Genomic DNA, 6,004 nt, shown 5'->3' with positions numbered 1-6,004 from the left:
TTATCAAAGTCCTAAAATGATATTCGTGGGAATGCCGGTGCACGCAAATCATCTGTTTGCTACTATTGGATGTCAGCGCCGCATTTGACATGGTTGATCACAACGTACTACTCGGCAGATTGGAACAATGGGCTTACTACCACTGTTCTTCAGTGGTTCACATCTTATTTACATGATAGGGATTTCTTTGTGTTAATAGGAAACCATCATTCAGAACGAACCAAATTAACGTGTGGAGTCCCTCATGGGTCAATTCTTGGACCACTCTTATTTAGGATATATGCTTCCCCTAGCTCCGATTATGGAACAGTATGACATCTCCGATCACACCTATGCAGATGACAGACAACTCTACATTTCTGTGTCCCCACATGATTATAGTCCTTTAGTCTCCCTGTGTAACAAGTAATCATTTTTGGCCCAAAAAAGGAAAGGTCAACTATAAGCAGGCACCTTAGCACAATATCACTTACAGCTACAAATCAAGTCAGAAATCTTGGTGTATTATTGACTCAGACCTAAAATTTTATAGCCATCTAAAGTATGTCACTAAATCTGCTTATTACCACCTAAAAATATAGCCAGAATTAAGGGGCTTCTGACTCAACAAGACATTGCATGCATTCATTTTCAGTACATTGGACTATAGCAGCGGTATATTTACAGGTCATGATTAAAAAAAAATTTTTTTTTTTTCATTTAAATCAGTCAGGAAGCTGCAGCTAGTACAGAATGCTGCAGCCAGAGTCCTAACAAATACAAGGAAACTGGACCACATTACACCGGTTGTGAAATCGTTACACTGGCTTCCAGTGAGTCAAAGGATAGACTATAAAATACTACTGCTCGTCTACAAAACACTTAATGGCCTTGGACCAAAATAAATGCTTGATTTGTTAGATTCCTATGAAACATCTAGACCCCTACTTTCGTCTGGAACCGGTCTCCTGTATGTTCCAAGAACAAGAACGGTGAGGCAGCATTTAGTTATTATGCTACTCACCTCTGGAACAAGTTACCTGAAGGTCTGAAGTATGCTCACACTGTTAGCTCCTTTAAATCAGGGCTAAAAACGATTTTATTTAGCACAGCATATCCATAAATGTCTATATATTTCAATCTATTTGCTATTCCTCTTGTGCTTTATCTCCATTGCTGATTTCAATTATTATTATTTGTAGTAGTAGTAGTAGTGGGTTTTTTTTTCCCTAATCGTGATTAAATGCGATTTTTAAGTATAATTTTTATTTCCTGTCTCGATTGTCTGTGTTTTACATTCTGTTGATTTAATGTGATTTTCATGATCTTCATGCATTGTAAAGCAATTGAATTGCCTTGTGGTGAATTGTGCTATATAAATAAATTTGCCTTGCCTTGCCTAAAAGACAAGTGACTATTTTTTTAATTAAAAAAAAAAAACTGGCACTAATGTGCTACTACAGGCTGAAAGCTGTGATCAGTTCACATGTGATTCTTATTGTTTAAAGGTACCATATGGAATTTATAGTGTTCATGTAAAATACTTTTCTACTCCACGCATGCTCCACCAATGATGAGTTTACAGAGCCCTGACATTATAACTGTGACTGCCCCAAAAAGCCCTTTTTCTTCTCATACAAGCATGCGCACCATGCACAAGCTTAAACAGAGGCTGCAGTTACGCTTTGGGCCAGAGGTGATAGTCGCAATTAAAACGTGACCAACTCCATATAGCACCTTTAATGTAGTACTGATAGCGTGATAGCATGATTGACGTCACCATTATAAACCGGAAGGGGGTCAACATAGAAGGGCCCTCGCATACAACCCATGCTAGTACTGCTTGTTTTCTACCGGTAATCTTTCAAAAAGGAACATGCCAATTAAAGACTGCTGCTATGGAACTTGTAGAAACGACTCTAGACATTACGACCATCCATATATGAAGGATGTTTTCTTCATATGTTTCCCAAAGCCAAAATCTCAGAGGGAAAAAATGTGAACATAGGATTAACTTGTGCGGACGTCCAAAAGACCAGTCTAACGCCAGCAACGTGATGCCATTCACAATCATATGCAGTAAACATTTTGTTGGGGGCCATGGTCCTACAGATGACAATCCTGATCCATTGCCTGCCCCAAAGAGGTAAGCCATTTTGATATTTTTTCTTATTTTTTAGCGTGGCATTTTGCCGTGCTGCTTCTGTGTGACAACGAATGACCTGAAAATATATATATATATATTTATACTATATGTCACAACAGTCATTTAGGCTTATTTTTCTAAAATACGGATATTTAAATAAATTAGCCATGTTTGTCCTTGATCTTTTTTTCCGTTCATGCTGACAGGTAGGCTCTAGATTTAACAGCTTTACCTTTTCTGTAGTACAGAAACAACCTTAGTAAGGGGGAAGCGTAAATAGATTAATAGAATGAAGATTTGTTGTTAATTTAAAAAATTTAAGTGTTCGTTGGCTGTCACTGAGTAGCATTTCCGATAGCGACACAAAAATAGCAATATAAATTACCCCCACGGACGGTCAGAAAGATAAGACAACCAGAGGTTATAATATATAAGAAAGACAGGGCATATGGTGGAAATGGATAGCTTGTTGAAACAGGAAAATTTCGTTGTCAGTGGCGTAAGGCAATGCACACAAGAAAAAGGTGTCAATAAAAAAGCTACATCTGGATCAGGTCGGCTTTTTTCCCCTGTCTTTTTCAGCCCTCGACACTCAAGCCATCTGTTTAACTGAACATTTGTATTTTCTTTCACATCGTTACCAGTGAATCTGGCACCAAGGACACGATTTTCGGACAGAATTGGTAGGTTTAGAAGAAGAGTTCTCGTCAACAAGCCCGATACGCCATAACTGCTGTAACATATCGAAAGTTCTCAATTATTTTACGCCATAATGCCGCAGGTACCAGTTTCAACAAACAAGAGTTGTCGCTGACGCACTGTATTGATGAGGCTTGCACACATAGTCCAGAGTGCACACATTGTCCGGAGTTGGAGTGCTGTTTATTATTACTCATACATACTTATATACTGTATATTACTTATTATAAAGGTCTTAGAAAAAGGATTGGATTTTAATTAATTAAAGTAATTGAGGAAACAAAAAAATGTAATAAAACATGAATATATAAAAGTTATTCATACCGTAATAGTTTCAACAAAGAGAAAAAATTCACAAATCCTTTTTTTTTTTTTTTTTTTTTTTTTTGGGCAAATCATATATGAAGCACAAACTAAGGTTGCACACCAATAATGTATTATTGTTCTGTTTTACATATATAAACTTGTATAAATAAATAAATTTGATCATCCAGTATGATAAAGTGAGCTATCTTGGTTGTGAGTTTCTTCACTTTTTTTGCTGTCGCTGGACATTTGCGCTTTATTCTGCAAAGTTAGCTGCAGTACTGTAAAATATTGTGAATAAATAAATAAATAACATATATATTATAAAACATACGGTATATGTCGTTATTTTTTGGGTAATATCCTTACACCTTGTCTCTATGTGCTCTGTAACCGGCTGGCAACCAGGTCAGGGTTTACCCTGCCTCCAGCACCCCCACGACCCTCGAGAAGATAAGCAGTTCACACGATGAATGAATGAATGATTTTAAATCCTCATACAGTACCTCTGGATTATTTTGTTGCTTGTAACCCTTAACTCATCAACTTCCATTGACATTTATAAGATTTAAATTCATTTCAGCTGGGAAGGCTAGTATTGAGTAAACATGTTTCACTGCAATTGATGGCGATAGACGTCCAATCCACTTTGCCAGGGAGATTGTTCGATTGCTGCCAACCCCTCGGTCAAAATGGATAGGACATCCATCGACATCAATCACAGCTAATGAGTTAGAAATAGAAAAAAAAATCAATATTTTTAAAAACCTTTTTTTTTTTTTTTTTTACTTGATTTTACCCTCTGAAAATGACTTCATTGGGCTTGATTTACGATTGCTTGATCGGGGACATCACCGAGTGGCACACATCATAACTGAGTACACCCCAACTGTTATTTCAGAAAACCCTTGCCTTCCTTTGAAAAACAGCATTTTGAACAGGAAACTACACTGCCAAATAATCCTGCGAACGTGGGCTGTTGAGTTACAGTAAAATTAATTAATTTCTCGTTTAAAGCAACACTAGGTAACTTTTCGGACTTTATAAAATATTTTGACAACATTTGTGATGATATGTCGACTGACAACTACTTTAATGACACCTTTTTTTATGTCTTGAGAGGTCTGTTTCGCTTTCACCGGCACTAATTAACTTTGAAGAGGGTGGCGTGAACCTTACACACAAAGAAACTACAAATGTGCCGAGTGCTTTACGGCATACGTTACTCTCCTCTTTACCCATTCGTTAAAAAGACAGACGTTTGCAAAGATGCAACACAAGAGACAAAAAGGTTTGTCCGAGTAGACAAAAAGAAAAAGCGAGGCTACCAGGATAAAAGAACACTCAAGAATCAACATTTCTTGTACACGCTGGAGCGACCTAGGGGCGTGAGGGAATACAGTACAAAATCAAACGTTTCTTAATGTCAACATCGTCAAATGCTCTTGTTTAGCCAAAACACGATTCATTACCTCATTACTATTTATCCTTCACACAGCCATTGGAAACAGAAATGTTGTTTCATCCATCTGCAGGCGACCGGGAGATTAGGATTTTTCGGCACTGTGCGCTGGTCCTCGTGGGAAACGCAGCCTGTCCATAACAGCAAAAAGCATGTTTATTTCATATTTCATGTTTTATTTTATGCTCCTGAATGAAATGGACCGCTTGGATGTGTGTGGAAGCGATCGATAAATTTATTCAATTTTTTAAATCCCGCGCCATGAAAATGAGTGACCTCCTGGATTGACGAAGAATGCGAATGTGACATAAGCGGGATAATCATCTTCAGTATACAGCCAATACTACAGTATGCAGAACGACTGCTGATTTTGCAGATTAATTAGTTTATTTTATGCATCACGCCAGCCAAGTGTGCTGCAAGTTTTTGTTGCTGCACCAGGTAGAGGTGTGTGAGCCTTTTTGGGTTTCAAAAAGTTCCCCTTCACCTCGGAGATTGGCCAAAACAAGTCCCACAACTGTGGGACCATTAGACTCACGAGGAAGTGAGTAAACTACGTGTTTTGTATTATGTCAAATTCTGGGATCATGGGACACGTTTTAATAAGGAGGTGGCTTGCATTTTGTGGCTGACAATGCTCCTTGTCCGCCGAGAAGGCCACTCGGCCGACAACCAGCGGCTTGTGGCACACCCCCCTTAGTCCTCTTTGCATGCCAGCTTTGAGAGCGCTATACTCGGCTAATGCTCGTGCAGACCCCCACTCTTATCTGCGATTCTAGTTCGTCCAGACTTCCAGCCCCCCCGCTCTCTTCGTGTGCCCGGCAATAGACCACTTTCCTCAGATTGAGCTCAGGCAGCTACGCGCTCCTCCGACGTCGGCGGGTTTGTCCGCTGGTCATTCTCCAGCTTCTTTCCCGGCAACGAGCACACCTGCCCGCAGCAGTGGAACGACGAGCCGAAATTCGCTGGCCGCAGCAGATGGCCGATCGGTTAAGGCTGTCACCCTCGTTGCCATGTGTGACATGAGTTGGGGTAGTTTTGTGCTATTTTTCGTTTTTGAAAGGCGAAAAAGATTGGAACAGCCGCTCGGCGGTCATTCTCCAGCTGCTTCCCCGGCAACAAACACTTCTGCCCGTAGCAGGGGAACGACGAGCTGTAACTTGCTCGCCGCCGAGGGGTTGGCCGATCGGTGAAGACAATCAACCAGGCCGCCATGTGATATGATCCGGGGTAGTTTTATGTGATTTTTCGTTTTCGAAAGGCGAGAATAAGACTTGGAAACACCGCTCGATTCAGGTAAGCATGTCGGCTAGCTCTCACGCCTCCTGTTTTGTTTACACTCTCTCCTATGTCTCTGAAGCTGGGGCAGGGAAATGACAAAAGGCGGACAAACTCGGTGGCATAAAATACTG

This window comes from Corythoichthys intestinalis, chromosome 9 (assembly GCF_030265065.1).
Source record: "Corythoichthys intestinalis isolate RoL2023-P3 chromosome 9, ASM3026506v1, whole genome shotgun sequence".
Taxonomy (NCBI): Eukaryota; Metazoa; Chordata; class Actinopteri; order Syngnathiformes; family Syngnathidae; genus Corythoichthys; species Corythoichthys intestinalis.
The sequence above is the reverse complement of the archived record's forward strand: the minus strand, read 5'-3'. Positions refer to the sequence as shown.